The sequence below is a fragment of the Dreissena polymorpha genome, chromosome 11 (genome assembly GCF_020536995.1).
Source record: "Dreissena polymorpha isolate Duluth1 chromosome 11, UMN_Dpol_1.0, whole genome shotgun sequence".
In the NCBI taxonomy this organism is placed as follows: Eukaryota; Metazoa; Mollusca; class Bivalvia; order Myida; family Dreissenidae; genus Dreissena; species Dreissena polymorpha.
In genome coordinates this window covers 45,592,872-45,605,897 of record NC_068365.1, presented here as the reverse complement: position 1 = coordinate 45,605,897, position 13,026 = coordinate 45,592,872, and the positions used below count along the sequence as shown (strand labels likewise).

Below are 13,026 nucleotides of genomic sequence, written 5' to 3'. Positions count from 1 at the left end.
GATATTAAGAGCATTTTTACAGCTCAGAACTTTTAACGAGAGTGAAATTAAAGTCACTTTGAATGCATGCTTTAAAATATAATCTAAACAAACAGATTGTTTCATGTTAATACTTAAATGAAAAACAAATGATTTAGATTAACCTTTCAGATTACTATGCTTTTCGAACAATAATCGAATTGTACGGCAAAATCAAATAAAGGTATAACATAAACCAAAACAGTTACTCTAATATCAGATAATATCATAACGTTTGAAATAAATTTATCTTCGGTGACGAGACAATGTAATAGCACCATAATGAAAATTTGTTACGCAGGCTTTAATTCCACTTCAAACAGACGATTTGTTTTGTAAAGCGTTCCAGTAATGCCCGCTAATCTCAACCGCGCCTCTGTCTCGTTTCGCCACGCGTCGTCTGTCGCTCAAGTTTGCATAAGAATGTTTAACAGTTGATAAGAATTACTCGATGATATTTGTTATATCCCAAAAATTAATTATTTATGCATCCATATTACTTTTCGATAGGCCTCCGTATTGGTATTTCGATAACAAATACCGATAAAGCAATAAAGACTGGACCGAAACAGGGACCTATACAAACAATAGGTCCCTGGCCGAAAGTACAAAGGCATAAGGTGCCTTACCTGTTTTGCAGACGAATCTACGGCATTCGAGTGTTTTTGTGTTTGCATATAACCCGAAAGTAAGAAACAACGGCGAGTTGCAACTTAAGCACATGGTGAATGTATAAACCCTGCCAAGAAATTGACATTACGATATGTTGCAATCAACGTTGGGAGCCAAATCGAGAATCGCCCATTATATGTTTTATTTCGGAAACACGGATTACCGGTACCCGAAATACGAGTAAATCATAAATATACCTAATGTAATTATGTCATATAATAAAAACTTATTGCAATGTCAATATCGTGCGGAAACAGTAGGTAACGGCATGCGTCACTCTTTTTTCCATGATTTTTTTATGAAACCAGATCAATGCATTTTAAGGCCGTTGTTTTTTAAATTAAGAAGGAAACAAATATTTGAATAAAAAAAGAACTTAATGATGTAGTAAGTTACACGTTTGATGGGATATCAGACGTACACATCTTAGAACTTTTTAAACATTAAGATAAACAGCATGTGTACAAATAAACATTTTGCCTCGTGACGTCATTGTGAGTTGGCTCGATCAATGCCTCAGAAATTGTTAAAAAACGTGTCGACGATTTATTGTAAGATTGCTTTATAATCTGTAAACACAGCTGCATCGATAAGACAGCCAACATTCCAACCCCTGCGGATTGCACGAGCATCTGGCACGCGCCCTTGGTAGGGTAACACACGAGTCTGTTGGGTAACACACCACATTATGTGTTCACTGGCCCCTACTTACTCACAGCTCAGAAACAGAGCCGTTCGTACGAGTTATGCGCGAGGTAATGAACTAATGTTTTACAAAGCAGCTGCTAGCAAGCCCTTTACATGGAATAGACTTGGTACATTGACCCATCTCACTGTAACATTCAATGTCATTTAATTGTTCGCTACTACTCATCAATCGCCTTGATTGTTTTCTCTACATTTAATATTCTGGATAACATTCAAGGCACATCATGCAATTTTAACATGTAAAGGGGCTACTTCTTGCAATAGTGATATTAGTGATCTTTTTCAGTCCATGTTTCATTGCATATGTATCATACAGTCACTAATTCCGCAAAAGTTACCTTTCGCCGTCAACTTGATTCTGGTTCAATAATTTTCTCGTAACTACAGGTATAGTAGTGTGCTTCTATGTTAAACCTGTCTTCTTCTCTCTTATTTTGTCAACTTACACCTGACATTGTGACCATGTTACCATTAACAACCGCAGATATTGCCGCACCCATTCATAACCAACCTCACCAATCAGATCCACATTTCGGGCCTGATTTAACGTATTTGATTCTGTTCATCTGAAAATTAGCGTTACAAGCCCCCGGTGAACTCAAGAGGTTTCAATATCTAACAAATAAACTTCTATTTGTCTGGTACGTACATTTCCCAGAATTACATCAACTAATTGAAAGTTGTATCGTTTTGTTTTTAAGATTTTCAATTCGATAGGTACCATCATCATCATCATCATCATCATCATCATCATCATCATCATTATTAACAACAACAGCAACACCAACAACAAAAGCAGCTGCTGCAGCAGCAACGATCTCGTCGTTGTCATCCTCCTCCTAATCCTAATCATCATAATCATCATCATCATAATCATCATCATCATCATAAATAACAACAACAACAATAGTAGTGGCTGAAGCAGCAACGAAGTCGTCATTGTCATCCACATCATCCTCAATCTCCTCCTCCTCCTCTACCTCCTCCTCCTCCTCCTCCTCATCATCATCATCATTCTCATCCTCATCATCATCATCCACATCGTAATCCTCCTTCTCCTCCTCCTCTCCTCCTCCTCCACCTCCTCCACATCATCATCAAAATCCCCATCATCATCAACAACAATAACAGCAGCAGCGGCTGATGCAGCAGCAAAACATGCATAATATATTTACCAGTGCAAACTATTCAATATTATAGTATCCGCATAGATATTTTTGTTTCTGAACAAATAAACTCGTGTTATGCAGAAAATTTTAATTGTAATATGCCTGATGTATGACTCGTATAAATACATCAAAATACCTTCCATACTGATTACCAAATAGAAATTCTGGCGCAACGACTTCGTTATATTGTTCATTGACGCGGATGATTTCGTATGGTAAAGATATCATTTATTTTATATAGGCTGAACTCTAACAATTTAATAGACAATTAAAATGTAATCAATTAACTAGTATTCACACGGGCAACTGATTATGACGTTTATCACGTATCGCTTACTTAAAATAAGTTGGTTAAAAATATGCAATAAGTTAATTGTATTGACACATATTTATTTCCTTCCCTTTAGTGCACTCAAACGGAATTGTGCAATGGACGTGAAAGAACATACTTCATTACTTAAGTGCACTGTGTAGTAATCAAGGCAAACTTGTTTTAAATGATTTCATGGTTGTTTCATCAGTAAACAACAAGTATTTTCAACGTCTGATCTGTTAGTTGGAGTTTGAAATATTTAATTAATAAAACATGATCAGCAATGATTATCGTATGACACTCAAACCAATCGTATAATCTTAAATCTTTTCAATGTATGTTTTTGTATAAGGTTATTGATTTGAATTAATACTATTATCAACATCGACGTTTTCATCAGAAGCAACAAAGGCAATAAAAAAAAGCAATTTTTAACAATATTTTTTCCTCATTTGCCTCTAAATTCTATGTCTTAAATGAAATATTTCACAATAAGAACACCTTTTTAAGCCTACAACATATCTGTCTACGTGTCATAACTCTCTTTTTAAATTTAGAATGAAACAAATTTAATATGTTTTCCTAATTAGTCTCAGTATAACATAAACTTAATTTCCAAGATGCTAAACTTTTATATCACAACTGTGTACTATAATAATCATACATGTAGACTAAAACAAAATGAATAAGAATATAGACTTGTTGCGTAATATGTATATTTAAATCGCTTTTATTGATGATTGCATGATTAAGCCTGTCGAGTCAGTCACATCTCGTAATAATCAAAACGACGAGTCTGAACATGCAAATGTTTCATCACATGGATTGGCTATAATAATTGCCTCCCTTAGACTGAAAGTCCAATTTGTTGTCAACTTATTTTTGTAGAATTCCCGTTTAAAATCGATTGCTTTGACCATTTTAATAGAGTAAAATTGCAAAATCGTGTTTACATGTATTCTAGACAACAGTTTTAAACTTATTTAATAATTTTCATGTAAATATGATACCATAGTGATTACCTAGTTTAGTAGATTGGAAGTAACAATGATTATCAAATTTTTGTAAAAATCAGGACATAAATATTCAATTCCCTTCTTCAAAGTCTTCATTTAACACATAACAAAGTTTTCTTTAACGTGCGCGTTTCATTCAAACAAAACACACCTGATTTTTATACATATTTTTCTGTCAGATGGGCCAGAAAATAACATTCCCTCTTGTTTCTAAGTTAGGGGAAAATTGTCACACCGTTAATTACGCTGACCAATTAGAGTGCAGTATTTATTTTGATCACCCATATTTCACTCGATTTCACAGTCCGAAGAACACAATCGCACTGTGTGTGAGTGCAAAAGTTGAGAGTATTTCAGTTTCGGGGATTTTTATCCCCCCCCCTCCCCTTCGAAGAAGAGAGTGTATTGTTTTGCTGGAGATCGGTCGGTCTGTCTGTTTGTCGGTAGACCAGTTCGTTCCCGATCAATACCTTGTGAACGGATTGGCTTGATACTTCCCATGTGCATTGGTGTTTGCCAGTAGATAACATCTACTGAAATTCGGGTCACTAGGTCAAAGGTTTAGGTCACTGTCACATTGTTAAATTGTTTCTGATCAATAACTTGTGAAGGGATTGACCAATTGGCTTTATACTTCACATGTGCATAGGCTTTTGTCGTAGAAATAAGGGTCTCTAGGCCAAAGGTCAAGGTCACTGTCAAACTAAGATTAAACATTGTTTCCGATCAATATCTTGTCAAAGGAGGGACCGATTGGCTTGGTACTCCCCATGTGCATTGGCGTTGGACAGAAGATAGACCATTTGGAAGGAGTAAATTACCTGTGGGACTTAGGATATCTGCACAAATAAAGACATTACAACGCGCATGGCCATGTATTTGCATGGTAATATTTGCTAACGGATTTCTCGAGACCTGTGAGGCCTGAAAGGCAAATATGGAACGACACTTAACGCAAATGCATTAAGCCCCGTTTTCACAGTGCGCGGCTCATATTTTCCACGCCTACCCACAACTGGTTGAGAACTGCTCCTTCTAAATGTCACACTGCGTAACACCGAACACGATTTGATTCGCGTTCATTAATAAACAGGTATTGATCACAATGGTCCGCCTCCATTGAGTTGTAAATTTAAATGTAACATTACGCAGTGCGAGAATCTCATTCAGATCGACTCGCACCGACTCCATAATTAATTGCCAACCAATGACAGATGTCGGTGCATTAATTCTACACGCTAAATCCAAAATATCCCTTGTAGTTATTTATTGATCTATTTCTATTTGACTGAATACCGGTGAAAATACAATCTATCGTTTCGTGTTTTGTCTGCGAAAAACAATATCTGAATGTAATCAATTGCATGTTACAACGTTCGGTTCAAATGCGCGTCAAATTTTCATTTAAACGGAAATGATATAATGCACGCGCGTGTCTAGCCCGCGCTTAGGCGAAACCGACTCTTTAGTTTCGTAGCTCACATCAAAAGGAAGAGATCTTTGTTTTCAATGACCTATAAGGCATCGGACCGAAAAAAATCCAACAAATGTTTTCAAAAATGGACGAAGAACATATTTAAGACAAAAATGTAACATGTTGAACCCCGGCGCGTGGCCCTTTTCAAAATCTCGCAGGATACAAAATAAGAAATATCAAGCGCGGAATTGATCAAAGCGAAAGGGTCCATCTGTTTCCAGTAGCTATAATCAAAAATTGATTCCAAATTCATTAGATTGAGAGACTTAATTATTCTGTTAACACTATTACGTTACTCAAAGATTGTCCTATACGTAATTAGTCAATCCGCGTCTTTAATCAGACAGAAATAACGGGATTTCATTAACATTGAACCAGGATGTTTTAATAACTCTTCTTTCTAGAGAGAGCCAAATCATTGTGCGGTCATGTAATTATAATAACTTTAATAGTTTTGAAACACAACGTTTTCACTTTCGTGTAATTAAAAGCCAGAATACACAAGAGCTGATGCGAAAAAAATCTGCAGAATAGCGAACAAAATATATTTTCTAACGGACACCTTACAGACAATTTTTTTTAATCAACATCGTAATCCGTCAAAGCATAACCAAAGACCCAAAATACAAATACATGTATTATAATTATAGGTCTTTGGTATAACGATTGGGTAAGTAAACATTGAAACATTTATATAGACGCGCCATAATGCCGCTGGAGTCGCTCGATTAAGTACAAGAGGCTCGTTGCATGAGGACACTAAAGCCTTTATTTCATTCGCATCAAGTGCGGTCGAGTATAAACATGTTTACATGTTATGTTATTTATATATAAATGAACAAGCTTTTATTGAATGAAATTCATTTTCTTTCATAGAAGCATATGCTTGTTTACTATTTTAATGAAGTCAGGTTTTGAATTCTGAAATCACAAGAATGCCTTTTTTTACAACATTAAATAACTATGGAAATTTAAGTGAAAAATGTTATCTGAATTAAAAAGAGAATACGCAGTATAATGAAATTTATTAAATATCGCCTTACATTTGAAAGCGTAAACAAATGATGATCGCGATTGTTTATTGACAGCACTACACATGTTATAAAGATAACAAGTGCATAATAAAACAGATGTTAATGTCAACTTTCTTATTTCTCAGTATACAAGAAAATCGTGCCAAATTTTGTATTTTCTTAACACATATATCGATTGTCTTAAATTTTTTATCTTTACAATCGAAATGTCTGATTGCTAATAAATGTTAACGAACATTAGTTCATAATTAGCAGTCGTGGACTTCTGGACCTCGAGCGAAAGATGTACCGTACCGATATGCAATTTAATTACCTAAAAGATAAATAACTTCCGGAAAGACGTAAGAATGTCACACGATGTAAAGATAAAATAAAATATCCATAATTAATAGCTTATAAATGAGATCAATCCACAGTCGCCCACGGATACTTCCCCATTATGATATCTCGTGTTTATTTTTAAACATGTGTTACGTCTAACATATTTGTGAACAATTTGTTTAAATGCTCTGAATTGAGCCAGCGGACTGAATATTGTAGCGAATAAATGGTTTAAATAGAATGAATGATACAAACTAAAAGAGTTCTAAGAGTGCATAATGTCATAGAATTAAAAATGTAATTAAAGTATATTTCCAAACATTCGCATGAAAATGCTCGATATTTTATTTCAAACACGAAGAGAATGCCCTATATTATAACCATAGTTAAAGTTACTGAAGCAACATTACACTCCAAAAAGCAATTCTGAAAGAAATTCACTTGTTTGTCGCATAGCTGAAATCAACCTTAACCATTATATAGTAATGACGTGATAGATGTTTTTTATTGCTTAAATAACATTATTGATCTTTCTTTTCCCTTTCTTATTTTCTCGTTCACAACTTCTCGTATCCTATTACATGTATCCTCACTTGCTATGCATTCCGTAGGACATACCACAAACTCAACCCTTTCATGCACGGACGTTCGAGAGGTTCAGATTTACACGACAAAGTGACCGTCGCAAAGAGTTGGATAGGCGTCTCATTAAACTACGCTGGATATAATATTTGCATAACGAAATGAGCCTCGCTCTTTGAAAAGGGGCAGTCCGCACAGGCTAATCATGGACGACACTTTCCGTTTTTATAATAGACGTTTAAAGAAAGTCTCTTCTTGGAAAAAATCTAGTTTAGGCGGGAAGTGGCGTTTCATATTAGCCTGTGCGGACTGCACATGGTAATCTGGGACGACACTTTACGCAAATGACTTCAACACCCTTTTCACAGAGCACAGCTCGTATATATACACGCCCCGAACTGAAGTCTTTTATCTATTGAGAACATTATTTATGATATTCTCTTATCTCTTATCTTTCAACGTCGATTTTTGTGTAAGATATTTTGTTTTTCAAAGATCGTTTATAAGACCTAGTTTCCGCCTTACTAAACCTCTTACGATGAATGTAAGTAACGATGCATTTGCTAAACACAAACTCTAAGATGATTACAATTTTTATTAATGATGTTTATTACATTTCAATCATTCGCCGTTTGTATGCTTAAAAGTCAGCCGAAACTGGACGGACTTTATACAGAAGGCATCGCCTTGTTGACCTTTCGCCTCCAACAACCCCGAGCGCTAATATACTTACGGCTCAGTTCGCACCATTCACCCTCAGATCATATACTTACGGCTCAGTTCGCACCTATCACCCTCAGATCATATACTTACGGCTCAGTTCGCACCTATCACCCTCAGATTATATACTTACGGCTCAGTTCGCACCTATCACCCTCAGATCATATACTTACGGCTCAGTTCGCACATATCACCCTCAGATCATATACTTACGGCTCAGTTCACGCCTATCACCCTCAGATCATATACTTACGGCTCAGTTCGCACCTATCACCCTCAGATCATATATTTACGGCTCAGTTCACGCCTATCACCCTCAGATCATATACTTACGGCTCAGTTCGCATCTATCGCCCTCGGATCACAGGACCTGCCTGGCACATGATTATCACCTACACCTTTTTGAAAGCAGTGAATAGCGGATTTAATTCAAATTAAATCAACAACAACAACTTTCTAAGAAGAAGAGTACGCGTTGATCTTTTTAAGGATCAAAACCCTGCCCTGCTATCGCTGGAACTATATTTTCCATCTTGTTTGATCTTGGGTGTGATCTTTGCACGGTCTTCACACGTTTTCGGATCAAAATAATGGGATATCTTCACACTTTCTGTAGATTTTTATTAAACGTTTCTCACCTTCATGGTTTCTTCAAATGGCCTTCGAATAATTTCGTTTTATTTGTATTCGGATAAAATCACGCAGTTGTGTTTGCGACAATAGGACTCAACACAAAATACCGTTTTGTCGCATTGATGTGGAAAAATAACGTTACATGGAGTCATATGACCATTCTTTATAAAAATCGTATATCCCACATACCTGAACATTACAACAAAAATGTTTAATAATGCCGAACACATGAACCGTTTTGGGAAAACATTGCTAAATTCATGTGCGTTTAGTGTCGTTATTAGCATGTGCAGTCCGCACATGACATTTTCCGGAGTTATGAAATTGTTTGTTTGAAGGAAGTCTCTTCTTAGCGACAATCAGTTTAAGGCAGAAATTGTTGTTATTGATAAGCCTGTGAGGACAGCACAGGCTAATCCGAAGCGACCTTTTTCGCACATGCATTAAACCCAGTTTTCCAAAAACGAGGCTCATATTTGGCTTCATATGAGTGAAGAATGCTATCCTATCCGATTTTCACGATTGTGAAAAATTCTTGTGAATACAGCAATCAACCCGATAATTCGTCAACAGTAAATAAAAGTAAAGTCACAATGCGCCGCAACAGGTAGCGTGGCCGAGCGGTCTAAGGCGCTGGTTTAAGGCACCAGTCTCTTCGGAGGCGTGGGTTCAAATCCCACCGCTGCCATATATTTTGCAAGAACAATGTAGTTGTTAGTTTGAACTTCCATTTTATCAAAAAGTGTAAGTGCTTGTTGTTGAATGGTGACAATTGCATGACATTCATGGTGTTAGTGAGCACAAATATTGGTGTGACGCGCAGGTTCCTATTTCATGCAATTATACACGGTATGTTTCATGCGACGTGATAACAAGGATACAGTTTGTTCGATGCACAAGTCATTGTCCAATTTAATTCGTTCATTCAATTATATATTAACATTCAAAACCCCTATGCAACATAATTTCTTTAGTTTAAAAGAGAAAGTTTGCGTAGACTGAAAACTCAACTTTAGGCGCCACAAAAAGTTAATGGCCGTCACGAAAACTTAGGGTCGCCCGGGTATGTGGAAACAAGCAAGCTTTTTACAGCTTCTATGATCAATATTTTTATTATTGTTAAGACATAGTTTAGCTTTTATATTTCAATTGTTTATTTTGTTCGCAGTGTAGGATGCTTATAATTGACCTGAAGCATTAAAATAACAGGCAAATATCCCGTACCATTGTTCATCGGGATAAAAGGCAAATATCCCGTACCATTGTTCATCGGGATAAAAGGCAAATATCCCGTACCATTGTTCACCGAGATAAAAGGCAAATATCCCGTACCATTGTACATCGGGATAAAAGGCAAATATCCCGTACCATTGTTCATCGGGATAAAAAGGCAAATATCCCGTACCATTGTTCATCGGGATAAAAGGCAAATATCTCGTACCATTGTTCATCGGGATAAAAGGCAAATATCCCGTACCATTGTTCATCGGGATAATAGGCACATATCCAGTACAATTGTTTATCGGGATAATAGGCAAATGACCCGTACCATTGTTCATCAGGATAATGCTCAGTGACGATGTTACAACTGTTATTTTAATTGTATACTATTAAACTGTTCCTTTACGAAAATGTGTCTCTAATACAAGGGTGATTCATTGTTGACAAACACATATGACGAGTCAGAAAGACTATTTGTTTTTACATCTTCAATCCGCTTTAGAAATAACGCAACTGTATTGAGTATTGCTATGTGAAAACATGGACGTAATGCATGTGCGTATATCGACGTCCCAGAAAAGACTGTGCACTCCGAACAGACTAATCAGTGAGGACACTTTCCGGTTTAATGGTTAAAAGAACTTCTTTAATTAACGAAAATCTTTTTTAGTTGGAACGTGTAGTGCCTCATTAGCCTGTGTGGACTGTATAGGCTAATCTGAGACGACACTTCACGCACATGATTTAAACCCCCTTTTCCCAAAGCGAGACTCAATTAGGTTAATACAATATATATGTTTCCAAAGATTGACGTTTGAAGTCAGTAATCGAAGGCGATAATAATGTTTCATGTTACACAATAATAATTATCAAATGTCATCAATCCATAATTTATCTATATTTCGACTACTCAATGATCAAGGCATAAGTCGGTGATTTCTTCTCAAATTTTAAAGTTTCATTTTTATTTACCATGTTTTTTTATACTGTCAATTGCTAACAATATATCAAAGATCATAATGTAATTCGTATCAATTCGTTATCTCATTAACTTTGATTATCGAAGTCGCGGCGTTGCTTGTCAATTTGTTGAAGTTTTCGACAAGAATTGTTGCATTGTAAATAACTCATATGAATCGGGGTAACTTTCAAGACCTAATCGGACACTTGTGTGAAGTCGGTCGATCAAACGCTGATGACATGCGCGGACAATTACAAAGTTCTTGACAAATTGTTTTACCTTAAGGGGCGCTGCGATTTACCGGAGAGGGAGTAAGTCTAATTAAAAGTGAACGAATCGATTTGTTGTTGTGTGTTTTACTTTATTTTGTTCGTGTGATAGCGTATACAGGATGATGATTTAATATTTTACGTTGTGCAGTAGTGGTTTTTAAACACACTAGTCTCTGAGGGCTCGAATCCCGGCAGTGCTCAACATGTTGCCATTGATGATATCCATATATACTTCTCTGTGTACTTTTGAAATATAAGTTCATTTCAATTCTAAAAGTCCATCTGCATCTCGGGGGGGGGGGGGAATTCTGAGTCCACTTTAGAACATGATTGTGCCTCCTTTATGGGAAAACGGTACTTAATGCACGTAACAGATTAGCTTGTGCAGTCTGTACAGGCTTATCATGGACGACACTCTCCGCTTTTATTGTATTTTTATTGTATTTTTCGTGTAAGGGAGGTCACTTCTTCATGAAAATCCAGTGAAGGCGGAGTGTCGTCCTGATTAGCCTGTGCGGACTGCACAAGCAAATATGTTACGACACTTAACGTACATGCATTAAACACTGTTTTCCCAAAGCGAGGCTCAATATTCTGTAGAATCACATTCATTTGGAACGTCTCTAATATTGTCGTTAGTAAATCTATTTACGAATTTGTATTCAATATTTAAACTGATATTATGCTCAGTTGTATTTTTGCAGGTATTATTTCTAACCAGGCAGATTAAAAATGAATGTGTAACATTCTGAAACGGATTAAAACTGATAATCCGGATCAATGGTACTTTGATGTCCATTTGAAAGCACTAATGACAACAGCGTGCGATGCTTGGCCGTCTGATTTATTCTTTATTATAGTCTCAATTACATACAATACAACAATACAAACATTCACTTATATATATACAATAGACAATTGTATGTAACCTTTCTAAATAAGAAATATCAGAGACTTTTGCATTCTAATCATATAAAACCATATATATACATGTATAAAATCACCAGCGTTCCAACTCTGTACAAAACAGTTCTATATTACATGATAAACCTAAGAGGCTGTTGCTAATCCTAAACATCGTAAAAAAAATTAATAAATTTTTTTTAAATGAGTTCAAATACGAGCACTGCTGCGCAATAAAGAAATTGTTTAGAAAATCGAGTACATGTATCACCCCGATCAGATCGTAGATGACCTGATTAGTAACAACTTCTTAGAAGCCTCTAAAATACATTATTGTTACTTAAAAACAGCGAAAAGACATTATTTACAAGCATATAAAAGACGACGTTTTAAAATATCATAACAGGTTTTGGCACAACTTCTTATCATTAATGGGGTTGTGAAGAGAAAAACTAACTGATCGTTTTTAGACATAGATAGAAAGTTAGGATTTACACTTACAGCTTTTTTAAATAACATATGTCTTAAGTCATGATACAAGTAACAATCAAGAATAACATGGCTCTCATCCTCAACATTATCTGTGTGTGCGGTCTTTATTAGAAACGATTACATGCAGATTAAATATCAATTTTGAGAGTATTCCTCTAAAGGTTTCATCGACGGATTACAGAAGTTTGCTGATTGAACGTTTAGGGCCAATGGTCGTACACTGGTTGCAGCAGTTAATGAATGCAATGTCAGGGGAAGGATTGCTTAGAGTTTTACTCGAGACTCGTGGGAAAATTCTCAATTTATATTTATTTCTAATCATAGTACACGCCTTTGTAATCACAGGGTATTGTGTCTTTATTCATACATTTTTATCGCATGACATACATCCCTTTACTCCACTACCGATAAGTATGTTTAACATCAACAAACGTATTAAATATGATTACGTTAAAAATCCGTAATCGTATACCACTAATAACGTTAAAATTTATTATAATTTAACTTTATATAC

The 13,026-nt window shown here is 35.9% G+C and overlaps 1 non-coding gene across 1 annotated transcript; it reads left to right on the top strand.

Moving 5' to 3' along the window:
• The first annotated feature begins 9,269 nt into the window (after nucleotides 1-9,269).
• Nucleotides 9,270-9,351, top strand: Trnal-aag (transfer RNA leucine (anticodon AAG)). The gene has a single exon. It is a non-coding gene; the product is annotated as a tRNA-Leu (tRNA).
• Nucleotides 9,352-13,026: the final 3,675 nt, after the last annotated feature.